This window comes from Castor canadensis, chromosome 7, assembly GCF_047511655.1.
Source record: "Castor canadensis chromosome 7, mCasCan1.hap1v2, whole genome shotgun sequence".
In the NCBI taxonomy this organism is placed as follows: Eukaryota; Metazoa; Chordata; class Mammalia; order Rodentia; family Castoridae; genus Castor; species Castor canadensis.
The window spans coordinates 125830418-125845474 of record NC_133392.1 but is presented as its reverse complement, the minus strand read 5'-3'; the positions used below and the strand labels follow the sequence as shown (position 1 = coordinate 125845474).

The window sequence follows — 15057 nt, the reverse complement described above, 5'->3', positions numbered from 1 at the left end:
ATGGGATTACTGTGTGCTATATTATCAGAGACTCCATCTGCTGGTGCCTTATCTTGGACTTCCCAGTCTCCAGAACTGTGAGCAATAAACTTCTATTGTTTATAAGTCACCCTGTTTATGGTATTCTGTTACAGCAGCATGACCTGATTAAGACATCCTCTTAATCATCTCTGGGTCCCTGGAGCCTGAAATAGAGTAGCTGTCCAATAGATGAGGTGTTTGTTCAACTGAACTGAAGTTCACTAGTTCTTTTATCATCCAGACAGAAGTCTAAGAGCCTGTGAAGGTTCATACTGCAGGGGAGAGGGCTGGAGCTCAGAAGACCAGAAATGGAGTCAGGAGAGAAGAGTCGCTATGGGATACATCTCTCTCCCCTGCTGGGCTCTGAGAGTCCAGAGCCAGGTCCAGCAGTGCAGTGGACTCAGCAGGAAATGTCATAACCTTGGCACCCAGAGAGAGCAGATGTGCGTTTTTCCCACATTAGGACATCTTGCTAAGAATGAGTTTCTGGCCCTGAAAGATACTTGGGATTCAAGGGTGACCGGGCCTGTTTAAATTCCCTTAAAGGGACCTCCACACCCTCCCTAAACCTGCATTGCCTCCTTTCCTTCTCAGCCAACCCTGACAGTCTCCATTTGCCAACTTCCTACCTCCTGCCCACTCCAACCTGGCTCCCACCTAGACCCTCCCCTGTCTCTGTTCTTGCCAAGGTCTCCAAAAAGCATCCATGCAACTGAATCCTCCTGACTGGATCAGCTGTCCCTTCAAGTCTCTACAGGGCTGAGAGGGAGATGATCTGGCTGTTGGAGGATGCGCCATCCATAGCCTCTTGAACACTAGGAATTATGCCCAGAAGGCACTTTCTGCACCAGCCTCACACAGGGGTGAACAAGCAGGGAAGGAGGAATGATGGTGCTGACCATGGGCAGGCTTTTCCACGACTGCTCCTGTAACATTCACAACAACCCCAGAAAGCAGATCCTCCCACTTTCCAGTTTGTCACACAAGGAACAAAGAGCATAAATAATGTGCTAAAGTCCATAGCGTGAAGGGTGGGGTTGCAACTAGCATCCAAGTTATCTTAGGGCAAACCCCATGTGCTTCACCACAACCCACGCAGTCATTCAAGGTCAGGTATGGCATCAGGCAGGCCAGAGAGGCCAGCAGAGTCCTGCCTTGGTTCAATTCAGGGCTCATTCACACAACACCAGAAGCAGGCAGGGGGGCAGAAAGGGGAGCAATTTGCTTGCAATCAGATTTGCCATTGTCCTCCCTTCTCATCCTGCCCTTTTCCAGAGTTATTGGTTTTCCTTGTTAAATGCATTTTGGCCAGCTTCTGAACCAGGCTAATCTTTCTAGAAGTCATTTGCCCAGGGCCTGAGGGATCCTAGCAAGAAAGCAAATGTTAATTGTCCTGCTGGAAGACGAGCAGGGAAGGCTGAAATTTCCAAGGGTATCTGAGGCTTCCAGGAAAATCAATGCCATCCAGATGGGCTTCCCCAGAGGAGGGAAACACCTAATTGCTGGAGGAGGGTTAGCAGAATCCTCACCTAAGCAAAGAGGCTGCAGGTCATCTGAGGATCCTTTTGGCTCTAAGGCTCTGATTCCCTCTGCAGCTTGCTGGGTGTCCTTGGGCACTGTATTAACCTCTCTGAATCTTTTGTTTCCTGGTAACATGTGGGTGCTGAACAATATTCTGTAGGATCAGAAATTGCCAGGTTCAGATATTTACCCAAGTCATCCACTAGAGAAGACTAAATTCCTTTGGTGGCAGTTTTTTTGTCTGTTTGTTTTACTTTTGTTTTTGAGATACAGTCTTGCTTTGTAGCCCAGGCTGGCCTTGAACTTACAACCCTCCTGCGTCAGTGTCCCAAGTGCTGGGCTTACAGGCATGAAACACTATGACTGGCTGGTGGCATAGTGTAAACCACAAATGGTCAGTTCTGGAAGGGACTTGGCTACCAACTGCTACAACTCTACAACTGACAAGTAGGAAGACTGAAGCCCAAAAGGGGTGGGGACACACTGAGGGCCACAGCAGATTCAGCATGTTAGGGCCCCATCCAGGGGAGGAGCAGACAGAGGAGCAATCAGTTCAGTTGGAGGGTCAAGACTGACCCCTACCTCTCTTGGGAGGAAACAGGAGAGATGCTCCACCAGGACTCAGGATGGAGCCCCACCTGACCTGCTGTCCTGGGGCTGGTTCTTGCCCTTGTCACTGCATGAGGTAGGCAGGGGCTAGGCAGGCACTCCCTCAGTTTCAAGCCCTGTAGAATGGGAGAGGACCCGGTTCACAGGCCACGTGGGGTTCAGTGAGGTCATGGATATAGAGCACTCTGACAACATGATCTACTTCACAGGGTGGAAATGTCATCGGAGAGGCCACACTCCACCATGGTCTGTTCTCAAAGAAGGGACCACTGTGTAAAGGGAAGGCTCTGACAGACACACTATGACCATGTGGAAAGTGGGCAGGGGACACGCCTCTACTGCAGGAAGCCTGGCTTCCTTTTATCCTTTCTGTTCACTCCCCACCATATACATGTGCACAAGTACACAAATGCACACATACATACACACATTCACACCTGATCAGTCTCCCAGCTGGTGGAGGTGGCCTCTTGAATATCTCTGATGCCACAGCTTTCTCTCTCCCACATTGACACTGCTTACTTGATCTCAGACCTCACAGTCCTCCAACAGGAATAGTAGGTCAGCCAGAGGGAACTTTATGAAATGTAATCATGTTTCTGATGGGAAGGAGAGAGTGACAGAACAAACTAAGGCTGTCCAAACCCGGCAGCTCTGGAGTGGGCCCAGCTTCTGTATGGTGTGTGTGGCCACTGGACAATCCTGACAATGCCTCCAACACCACCAGCACTGTAACCACAGCTGCCAGCAACAGCGTCCAAGGGCCATGTGCTCAACATCTGCCACACTACTCCATCTTTCTCTGAGACTCTTTCCCCAACCGTAAAGCAGAGACCCATCTACCTGGCAGAATGAGGGTGAGGATGACAACCTGGCATATGGGCAGTGTTGGCTGCAGTGTCTGGCAAGGTGATGGCTGATCTTGATGCTGTCACTGTCATCATCTGTCTATAAGTCCAGGTTGGTGTGGACACCTCTCCTGTAGACTGTGAGTTCCTGGAGAGCCCTAAATCTGTGGAATCCTCCTCAGATTTAGTACTAGGACCTGGGGTACAGCTCAGGACCTTTCCAGAGCCCAGACTTCTGAGCAAATAATCTGATGCTCTTGTTTGAGTCTCCATCAGGTCACAAGAGCCCAAGGGGCAGAGAGAGAGATGAAAGAACAGAATGGCAAGTCTATTTCACAGACAAGGAAAGTGAGGCTCAAAGATGTTTTATGAAGAGTGTGTGCTTCTTCCTATAGTAGCCCTATCCTGGTTGAGTGATTATCTGTCTACTGATGGGTGCTGTCATGTTGGGAATGAGAAGGTAAAGCAAACCCACCCTTGGCTGTCTTTTCATTCAGTGAACAATCAATGGGTGCCCTTCCTTCCACATACATCCTTGACAGGGCTTCCGGAAGTATGTATCCTGTCTATTTTCAGAAGTAGAGAATGATGCTCTATGAGCGTCTGTAACTTGTTCAGGTCACACCAGTCAAGCTGGTAAGTGGCATAGACATGATTCAAACCCAGATCCCCCAAGTCTGGTGTCTGTCATTCTTTTCTCTGCTCAGACAGACCCTCTAGACCCAGCTCCTCACTGAAGCAAGACAGGGTCTGAAGCAGGCCCCAGCCCTGGTCCCCAGCATCCCTCAGAGCACTCATATTGGAAACAGAGTTTGGCAGACCCACTGGGATTAATTAATTACAGGCCTATCTTCAGGGTGGCCCTGCCGGCTATCGAGGCTGCTGCATACCTGTTGATTGCATAATCCATAAATACATTTGACATCTTTAATTGGAATCAGGCCCCCCAAGCCCTGCCCACAGTTGAGTTACAAGCTCCAAAGTCCCTGTTGGCAGCACTGAGCTTCTGCCTGAATTGGGGCCTAGGGAGGAGGAATCAACTTGGGGTGTGATGACATTTCTCAGGGATTAGGAAGCAGAGAAAAATTTGCTGCTTAAATGTAAGGATGGAGATGGTCCTCAAGCTCTGTGGCTATGGATTGTTTCCCAGTCCTTCTCCCCTCCTCCAGACAGCCTTTCTGAGCCTTTTGAATGCCGGGCTGTGGGACTCCCACAATAGAACTGTTCACATCCCTACTTGGTTGGACATGTGGCTTTCTTGCTGGAATCCACACCCACTCTGCCTTACCCAGTTCATCTCCCAAGATAGACCAAGCCCTTCCTCAACCCTGTACATACACTAGAGGTTATAGCAATAATGATGCTTCTGCTTGCCTGGATATCAGGCCCTGGTCTGTTGCTCAGCCTACAGGAACACCCAGGCCAATCTGAATCTTGCAACTGGATCTTGTCCCACAGTCCACTACATCTCATTCACCTACTGTCATGACCATCTACCACTTCCATGCTCTCTGAGAGGGGAGAGGGTAGCAATGGACAGGGTGCTCTTTCTGCAGAGGGAGGCCCTATCTAGAGAAGCCCAACAGTGGGAAGGCACAGACAGTACACCCTGGGTAATGAACTCAGCTAGAAAAGAGGCAGGTGGGGGGATGGGAAGTTGGCAGTGAGGAATTGATCCAGGTCATTCTGGGCAGACCCTGAAGAACCTATCCCACCTTCTCCTCTGACCTATTTACTAACGAGGCTGGCTGCCATGAACATTAAAACCAAAAATTTGCAGAAAGTGTCTGGCACAAGGCAGTTGTTTGACATCAGCTCTTCCCCATCTAGACTCACGTGGGCAATGAATATTGGCAGAGCACACTGGGATAAAAGGCAGAGGTTGCCCATGGCTAGAGGTTTCTGGACACCCAGACTTTGCTTTGGCCTTAAGGGGTTGAGGGCTTGTATTCTGGCTGGGCTGGAAGCCCTGGTCAGGGTATGGACTCCATCTGTCTCTAGGCTGCCCCTAAAAGTGGCATCTGCCCACCTCCTGCCTTGCTTTTCTCACTACTGGGCAGGGGACAACTCCTAAAGACATCTCCCTTCCTCTCCCTCTCAGCACCAGACCCTGCGGAAAGCTTCTAGGTGACATAGCTTTGCTGACACAGGGACAGGGGAACAGAGATCTGAATGGACTAGGTGAGCAGTCCTGGGGGTATCTGAAGAACATTCTAGATAGAGGGAGTGCTTTGAGGATGGAGCACTGCAGCAGTAAGAGGCCAGTGTGGCTGTGTACAGTGGAGGGATGAGGAGGAGGCGTGAGATGAAGTCAGAGTGGAAGCACTGTGGGGACACTGATGATGGTGACTACTAACAAATGTCCTGATTATCACATAGGACCTTAGGCCATCCTGAGGATGTTAGCTTTTCCTTAGAGCAGTGGGGAGCCATTAGAGAGGTTTGCACTCTCTAATGGCTTAAGAGGTTTGAGGAGAGAGCCCAGAATCACTGTGTTTAGAGGTCACAGACAGAAGAGAAACCTGCTAGGAGGAAGTGCCAACTCAGGCAAAGACCACTAACAAAATGATTCCCTCATGGGAGAAGGCAGACCAGGTATGCATGGAACCCAGGCGATAAACCTGATTTGTATTTATTATTATTATTATTCTGGGGATTGAATCCAGGGCCTCACACATGCTAGGCAAGTGCCCTATCACTGAGCTCCACCACCACGTCTACATTTAAAAAGCTACCTCTGCCTGTCATTTGGAGGAAAGAAAGAAAGGGACAAGGGCCAAAGCAGGAGCCCAAGGGAGTGTACTGCAGTGACCCCATGTGAGACTGTGGGCTTTAGACTAGGGAGGCAGAGGGAGAGAACATGAACAGTGGATATTCTGGATTTATCTGGAATGTAGAGCCAATAGGATTTGCTAACAAACTGGGTGGAGGGTGCCACAGGAGGAGAAGGTTGGGGTGGGACAGGGAGCTATCAGAACTTGGTTTAGGATGTGCTCGTTTGGAGACACCTGCTGGACATGGAGCTGTCAAGGAGGCCACTGGATATAGGACTGGTGTTCAGGAGGGATGTCCAGGATGGAGATATGAACTTGGGAGATGACTCTGAAGAGAGCAAAAATAAGAGAGAAGAGGTTTGAGGAAAGAGCCTGGAATCACTGTGTTTAGAGGTTGTGGACAGAAGAGAAACCTGCTAGGAGGAAGTGCCAACTCAGGCAAAGACCATTAACAAAATGATTCCCTCATGGGAGAAGGCAGACCAGGTATGCATGGAACCCGTGAGGAAAAGGGAATGAATCGGAGGTATTTACCTCTTTTTCATGATGCCAATTCAGAATGGGCCTTTCTGGAGATGGAAAGGCAGGGCTATTGGATCTCTCTAGATAGGTACCCAGTCTCAGGTCCTAAGTTAGGAAGAAAGCTCTTATAGAAGCTGACTTTAGTCCTACTTCCTAGAATATCTTTGAACCCCACAAGAAAAGGCTGGAGCTCGGAAGCAGGTAATTTCAGTCAAGTACACTATGTTTGCTTAGAGTTTGGGTGCAGCGACCAGTTAATTACTCAAGTAAATCATGTCACCGTCCCCTGCAGCCCCAGTGCAATAACACCGTGCTGACCACACTTTTAAGAGTGATATAAGCCTCTGAGTACAAGCTAAGAGGTTTTATAGGCCACCCTTTGAATGGGCCTCTTTCTCCAGGAGCCCACAAGGGTTGTGTGTGTCCATGCCTGCTCAGCAGTGGAGAGGGAGGGTGGTTCTTGGGAGCCCCCTTCTTAGACAAGGTCCGTATGACTTGGGACCAGTCCAGGGCTGGCTTGCAGCCCAGCTGGGAGGTGGGAGAGGTCCATCTTTTCTGTGTCTTTTGCTCACATCATTGTGCTGTGTTTCACCCACTACCCTAATGCCATTCAGCCTTTCAACTCAAATCCATATCAATTCATAAATATCTACTGGCCGAGGATCTGAACTGAATGCTTAGAACTCAGATGTGTACCAGTACAATACTCATCCTCCATGCAAATGCAAGAGATGGACAGAAACTCTGCCCTAAGGGCAAGGCAGAGGTGAAAGCATAAGGTAGTATGAGCACTTGGGAGGGATGGTAGATTCAAGAATATCACTGGGCTTACAAGGTTAAGATCTCAACTAAACTGGAGGTGAGGGAAGTCCAAGCAGTATAGGCAGCATGAACAAAGGGCTAGGGACAGGGTGCATTTTCTAGTCAGATATTCACAGAAGCCCAGACCCTTTGCTTAGATGCTCAGAATCTATGATTCTCAGGTTGTTTAAGTCACAGACTGATGGGATCCTGGATTGCCAGAAGTGAGGCTCTTTGTGTAAGACAGGTGCACCCGGGGAAATCTCTCCCCCAGGCCAGATCCCTCCACCCACCAACAGGTGGCAGCTTCCAGGATGGATGGAGACATGGGCCAGGATTCCACCCTGCACAGAGTGAGCAGATGCTCAGCATCTTTGTCCCCATCCATCAGTCTCCAGACATGGGCCAGGTGTGTGCTTCTAACTAGCCATGCTCCACTGTGTTCCCAGGACTCTACTCCACCCCTTTCGCCCACAAGCGAAGCTCACCTGGGCTGGTGGGGAAAGTGCCAGGTCCGTTAGTTTGGTAGTGATTGATAACCAGCTAGGATGTCAGTAAGGAGGTAGGTCCCAGGTCTAAATATACCAGTCCTATATTACCTACTTAACCCATAATTTCCTCTGCTTTACTATTAGGATAATAACAACAATTGGAAGCAATTATTTTGCTCTTATTAGGTACCTGGAACTGGGTTGCGGACTTTATAGGCACGATGGCTGCTGAACTTCAAAATGATGTAAGATATGGGCACTGTCATTCTCCTCGTACATCTTAGGGCACTCAGGTACACAGAGGTAAGTTCGTGGTCACCCCGCTAGTAAACAGTGGTGCTCAGAGATAGACCAAGGAAGTCTGATTCCAGAGCCTGCTATTAATGACAATGAGGATAATAATAAATGCATTGTCCTTCCCAGGCATATATGCATGAGTCCATTATACAAGTGGGAGTTTAGTCTATCTTTAGGGACTTTGGATATAAAGTCTGTGAGTAGATGACCAGTGGCAGTGAGGATGGAAAGTTGTTATTTCTGTGAAGCACAGAATGTATTTTTATAATCTAAGTAATTACCTCCTAATGTGTTTAGTCCTCATTAAACAGTTAACTTCTTGAGGAATGAACACATTTTATTCACTTTGAAATGCCCAGAACAATGATTGATATATGGTAGGTGCTTGGTAAACGCCTACTAAATGAAGTGAGCTTCCTTCTGTACTCATACAGTGGGCCTCCTCTCTTTAGGGAGAACCTGCAAACTGGTCAGAGGGGACTATTCATTTGCTAAGAGGGCTGGGCCTAGGAACTGCTTATATCTGGCTTTAAGGCAATACTTTAACAGCTGCTGTGCAAAGATTCAAACAGCTTCTCAATGCAGAAGCATAAAAAAAGGGGGGGGGGAACCAAAATACACCTAAGATGTGGTTACATCAGCATGCTTGCCCTCCAGCTAATTAAAAAACTTTATTACAGGAAAGTTGAAGCAGCTTTCTTTCCAAGGGAAATGCACCAACTTTCAGGAAGTGAGAAAGAAGGGTGCCAAGAATTGCCCACGGCCATTCCCATCCTGCTCTCCTCCAGGCCTGCTGGGGGGGCTCCACTGCCCATCCAACACTTCTGTGAAGTGGGCTGCCTTCTTTGGGGCAGTGAGAAGAGGCCAATTTGGGAAGAACAGTGTGTGCCAGTCTCAGTCAGAAGGCCTGAGTTCTCCTGGACTGCAACTGTTCTGGGTTTCATTCTCTGCTTCTTGAATGGACTAATGGTTGGGGCACTCTGAGTGCATGGGAGGTTGAGAAGACAGTGAGGTGCATGAAATGTGAAGGCTGGGTCTCAGATGCTGATGCAACTGGTCAATCCAGTGAACAAGAGGAGGGAGACAATTCCCACAGGAGTTCACTGGGTGTTGCAGACTAAATATCTGGAGACCCATGGGTTTGAGTCCTGTTGAGAAGGTACACAGACAATGAGTGACTGCTCAGATGGGGCTGCAATGCTTAAGCAGACTGGGAGTGATTCACATCCTTTTAGATATTCTGGCTTAGCCTAAAACAGGCCAGGTTAAGTTAAAGCATGTACACACACACACACACACACACACACACACACTCAATCAAAAGTGAGGGCTGGATGCCCTCTGACCTTTGCTCCCTAGCTGCCTCCCAGGCAGTGATCCTGGACAGAGAGGAGTGTCCAGATCAAAGGAGGGAAGGCACAGATTTATGGGTGTGCAGAAGCTTCTCCCAGGTGTTTCTGCTTCTACCCCTTCCCACTGAAGCATCTGGACAGGAGGCATTGGCCTTGGAAGCTAGAGAGAAAAGGGGATTTTCCTGGAACTATCTCCTTCTCAGGACTGTTTTGGGGGGAACCTGGAGGTAGTCTCTCACTCAGGCCAGTGGAGCCCACTGCCAGGGTCCCAGATGGGGCTGAAGGGGACACCACTTCAATTGAAAAAATCTGAAAGGGGTCCCTCCTGGCCAGGCAAACCAGATTCATCCTTCATGGTGCTCTTTGCAATATCCCCAGGACCGCTCACCTCTGTGTTCTCAAAACATGTACCTGCTTTCACAGAGCTCTCCCCTCTTGGAGGAAGGGCCCACACCGACTACTCTCATGTCCCAGTGCCAATGCAGTGCCTGGCACAGCTAGGTATGCCTGGAAGAGAAGGAGTAGAGTTGCAGTATTTGAAGAGTTTGTGATATTATTTTGTAGAATGATTCTAAATACTGTCCTCTCACTGAACAGAGGAGGAAACTGAGGCCCAAAATGGTGAAGTTACTGGCTTGTGGTAGCCGCAGGAATGGGAATCAGACATGGACTGAGCTGTAGTCACTTGTACCCATGCCAACACTCTGTAGCTCTTGCACACTGGTCTCAGCTTCAAACACACCCTGCTTTAATCCACTTGACTAGGTTGTTCTCAGTCTGTTCAGGAGGGAAAATATCCACATTACAAAAATCATACGAAAGAAATTATGGATGGAAAAATCATTACCTTATAAATCGGCCAAGCTGTTCAGAACTTGTAGGAAACAGGGCATATAAAATTCATATGGTACGTTGGGGCTTTGATAGCGCCTCATTACAGCCCTCAGACTCCAGTGAAAAATGTCCTCACTCAGAGAGGGCTAATTTTCCTTTATTAATGACACAGGACAGGGCTGATGCCATAAATTCCAGCTACTTGAGGGTCTGGAGCTTGGGACAGTTGCTTTTGAGAGGATATCTCTCAAGAGTATGCCTGCCCAACCCCCTGTTGTACTCTGCTGCCCCTATGGGAAGAAGCAGAAGGTAGCTTTCCTTCTGTCCAGGCTCCCAGCATGCAGACCACAGAAACAATAGAGGGAAAGGGGGATGGAGGGTTATCTTTTCTGTGATGAGTGCCAAACCTGAAATGTTCAATAATTCAGCTTACTTGGACATGAAAGACGGAGAAGGGGATCCATAAATTATTGTTCTAAATTTTAGGTGTGCTTGCTATAATGGGAGTGTATGCATTATATCATCCATATCCCTCATCACCAGTCTGTGACCAGGATCAGGACTTAGGGTATAACCAGGATCAGGGCTCAGGGTATAACCAAGATCAGGGCTCAGGCTATACTAAGTAGGCAGAACTGGACCCTAGTCAGAGGCCCTAGAGGATTTAAAATGATAAAGCCACAGTCATAACAGAGAACAGTTAACCCAGCCCTGGCCCCACAGACAAACCTGGCTTCTAGCCTTTGTTACAGCTGCAGTCAGCACCAAGGTCACATAGTTAGAAATATTCCAGCTTAAATTCTCTCCTTGCCCATTGTACAAATGAGGAAACTGAAGGCCCACATGTAGTCCATGAAAGCTGTGGTAGTGACCTGGAAGAGCAGGTAAAGTACATCCAGGTCACCTGATCCCCAGCCTAATAAAATTTCTTAGCTGTCATCTCTTCCTCCCCTGTAAAGCAATGATTGCAAATCATGGCCACCAAACTCTGACCCATGGTCCTAATTCCTGGCTCTTCTTGACCAGGGGCCCCTAAGAGAAAAGAAAAGGGAAGGCTTGTCTGTCTTCTCAGAAAGTAGCATGCTCCTAAATATCTCCCCTCTGGACATGGCTTCCTGAAATGCCAGAATGGCACATTGGCCTTCATTCCTTTGGGTCTCCAGTTAGCCATCCTTCCTATGTATGTATGGTCATTGATAGGTTCAAGTACACTGCCAAATCTGAGCTCAATGGCAGCCTCTCAATCCCCCAACAGTTGAAAAAATCACTGAGGATCAGAGCAGTTGTTACAGGCTGAATCGTGTCCTCTCCTACCCCTATACACATGTTGAAGCCTTAACTCAGAGTATTTTAGCATGTGTTTGCATCTGGAGATGGAGCTTTACTGTGGTAATTAAGTTAATGTGAGACCCTTAGGGTGGGCCCTAATCCAATCTGACATTTGTTCTTATGAAAGCAGATTAGTGCATACAGACTCCAAGGGGCAAATACAACAGGATGACCATGTGAAGAGACCAGGCTAATTCAAAGAGAGAGGCCTCAGAGGAAACCAGCCCTGCCAGCACCTTGATGTTGGACTCTACTTCCAGAAGGTGACAGAATAAATTCCTACTGATCAAGCCTCCCTAATCTGTGGTATTAGTCAGACCCAGCAGACTAATACAGTGGCCTACACAAGTTTACCAGATGAGAGTAACCTGAGTCTTCTGACTCCCAGTTTTGAGTTCTTCCCTGCCAAGTAGTGGGCACCCCTCAAAACCCAGATAGCTAGCATGTACACTTTGAGATGACAGAACTCGCCAACTCTAGATCTCCCTTTAGCACTGGGTATTGTCTATTTTTGCTGTTTTGCTGGGTGAGGGGATGGGTAGGCAGCTCTGGAAGTCTTTGTAGGGGAGGGCAGAGCAAGGGCAAGCTGGCCAGTGAAGGCAAGCTTGGCTCCTACCCTGCCCTTGTGCCTTTGTTACAGCTGTGGTCTTTGTTACAGCACCCGGCCTTACACAACTGCATTCTTGCTCAGTCCCCACCTCTTGCAGCCAAAAGTAGAATCCCCTGATGGGCTAGTTGGCTCAACCTGGGGTTTCATAGGCCTGTTCCTTCCAGAAGCAGCTACGGACCTGCCAGTGCTGGCCCACAGACTCAGGAGAATTGCAAAATCCAAGGTATTCACCCCAGATCAAATTCTCTGGCCTTGGGTCTTTCAGCTACTTGTTTGTACAGAAGAAAATCTATTTCCCACCCTCAACTGGGAGGTGGCTGGACTGCAGACAACTGTGTCACTGGGACACTGTGTAAGAAGGCATGGCTTCTGGGGGAACCGTCCATTAGTTGCGCATCCTCGGAGGATGCTGCAGACTTCCCAGAGGAGCTGGCTCAGCCAGGAAGGGACAAAGGCCTGGACACAGTGTCAGCAACCAAGATGACAGCTGATGGAGGATTTTCTCACATTCAGAGATTTCTCATGAGGGACTAAGCTGTCCCTGGCAGCACTGTGCTTATCCACAGGGGTGGTTTGCAAGCTACTCTTGGATGCTGAGAAAAGGACACAAGTGTCATATGAAGGTTGGCCAAAATGACCCTAATGGCCTCTTTTTGCCTTAAAAGAGTAGAGGCCAAAGAATCTAGATTCATCTATTTGATGAACCTTGCCTCTTAAATATCAAGTTCTCTCAGGGCTTAAGGAGATTCACAAAAACATATTGAGGCCTACAGAGCTGTAAGTGCAGAGTATAGAGTAGGGTTCAGGTTAGGAGAGGGATGGAAAGAGAAAGAGGAAAAGGGATCTCTGACATTATGATCAGCAAGAAATTTAGAACTTCTTTGGAGTTAGACTTGAGCTGAAGAAATTTCAGGGGTTTTTATAGAGTCAAGGGCTTTTGTTCATGTCCTTCTCTGTCACTTAGGCAAGTGACACTCATTTATCCCAGCCACAATTGGAGACATAATTCCAACTTCCCAGGGCCTCTGTGAGATTCAAGGAGATGAGTGGCAGATTCAACCAACCTTGGACTGAAAATATTTGAAAAAAATTGCCTCTGAACTGAACATGTACAGACTTTTTCCTTGTCATTATTTAAATAAAACAGCATAACAAGTATTTACCCAGCATTTATATTGTATTAGGTATTATAAGTAATCTAGAGATAACTTTAATATTCTGAAGGACATGTATAGTTTATATGCAAATACTGTTCAGTTTTAGATAAGGCACTTGAGCATTTCAGGATTTTGGTATCTGCAGAGAGTCCTGGAAACTTTCTCTCTGTATGCCTCACTCTCCTGAACCTTATGCGGCAGTTACTATTGATGAGGAAGCAGAGGCCCAGAGAAATCCAGGAAGAGCCACATAGTTCAGGCACTATGTACCAGAGGGGGGACTTGAACCTAGGCCATTTGCTCCAGAGTCTTTGCCGTCAGTCAATATAATTAACATAGTGGGCCCTTGATAAGTGTCTTAGAAATAACCAAAGAGCAATCAGAAGGCAGAATAAGCAAAAGCAGCAGCGAAGCTATCAAGATTCTCAGTGGAGCTCTGCACTCAGGGCTAAACTGGGAAAGCAAAACACAGATAGAAAATGTCCAAAGAATAACTCCAATCCAAACACCCCCAAGCCAAAGTTGTGGCCCCTAGGGGAGACAGCTCTTGGTGTGGGCTCTGGAACTACAGCTGGCTTCAGGCTGCAGCCTGAGTCATGAAATTGGGAGGGGACTCAGGGCAGAGTTGCTTGAGGCCTGAGGGACTCCCTGCCCCAAAGAGCCACACACTCATAAGGACTCTAAGGCTGCCTTTGATGCTGTCAAGGACAAGGAATTCTGGGCCAAAGTAATCTAACCAAGTATGAACAGAATTGAGTTCCAGCCTCCCCCACCTCCCAAACCCACTATGGGATTCATTTTCACAATCCCCTTTGAATGGTGTGAGACTGTTTGAGAGACCTGAAAACAGGTCCCCTGTGCCCACACAGAGCCAAGAATCTGAGCCTTCCCTGCAGCCAACTAGGGCCACCCTTGATGGTCACATCTGGCCAGAGCTCTCTGGGAACTTCAGCTCTGCCTCAGCAGTACCAGCAGACTCACACAGCTGGCTGTGAGGGCCCCGACACTCTTGGAGCCTATCTATCCCGCTGTTCTTGGCACTAGTTATAAACTATTTCACTTCATCCGGGAAGTGGAGGTTACACTACTATCTGAAATGATGAGACGTGGTGAGTGGTGGTGGTGTGATTAAGTCATCTGTCCAACCTCATCTTCCCAGGATCTGGGATGTAAAAACTCCTAACCATAATACCTGTCCCCAAACGACACATTCTAACGTGTTTTCCTTGGTCTTCTTTAAAATGAGGTGATGATGACTAACTCCTCTTTGAAGGCCCTATTGAGTTCTCACGATCTCCTTGATGTTTAAGAGAAGTGAAACCGCAAGGTAGAGTTGGTGGGTTAGGAAAAGGGGATGGGTGGAGAAGCCTTCCTGACACCCTGGAAACAGACCTAGCAGAGAAAAGCCTTTCCTCATGAATGCTGGACAAGTAGAGCAGTCCCTGTGCAAATACCTTGAATGGGGTTGTGCTGGGGCTTAGGGCCACTCACTGGAGAGTAGTCACACTGGGGAATGTCAAGCTCTGGGGGATAAGCAAACACAGATCCCTGGGCATCCACATTCCTCAGCCTGCAACCTGGGGCCCAAACCCACCAACGGACCCCAGCATTGTCCAGCAGAGGCCTGAGCAGGTCAAGGGACAAGATCAATATTTGCTGGTACACATTGGGTCCTACCTCCAGCAACATCTGTGTTTGGACATCCCTGCTTCCCACTGCCCTGCAACCCTTTCCAGAGGCACTCTGAGTCCAATGGGTCACCACAAGACAGAGGTCACTGGTCTTGGAGGCTGAGGGTTGGAGAGAACTCTAGTGGGATTTCTTGTACTGTCTGATCTTGGAACTTTACACATATTTAAGAACCAGGAAAGACATGCAAGGAAGAGTCTAA

The 15057-nt window shown here is 48.2% G+C and overlaps 1 protein-coding gene across 2 annotated transcripts in view; it reads right to left on the bottom strand.

Moving 5' to 3' along the window:
* Positions 1–15057, bottom strand: part of Trabd2b (TraB domain containing 2B) — a 204417-nt gene that overhangs the window by 66571 nt on the left and 122789 nt on the right. The window lies entirely within an intron of this gene.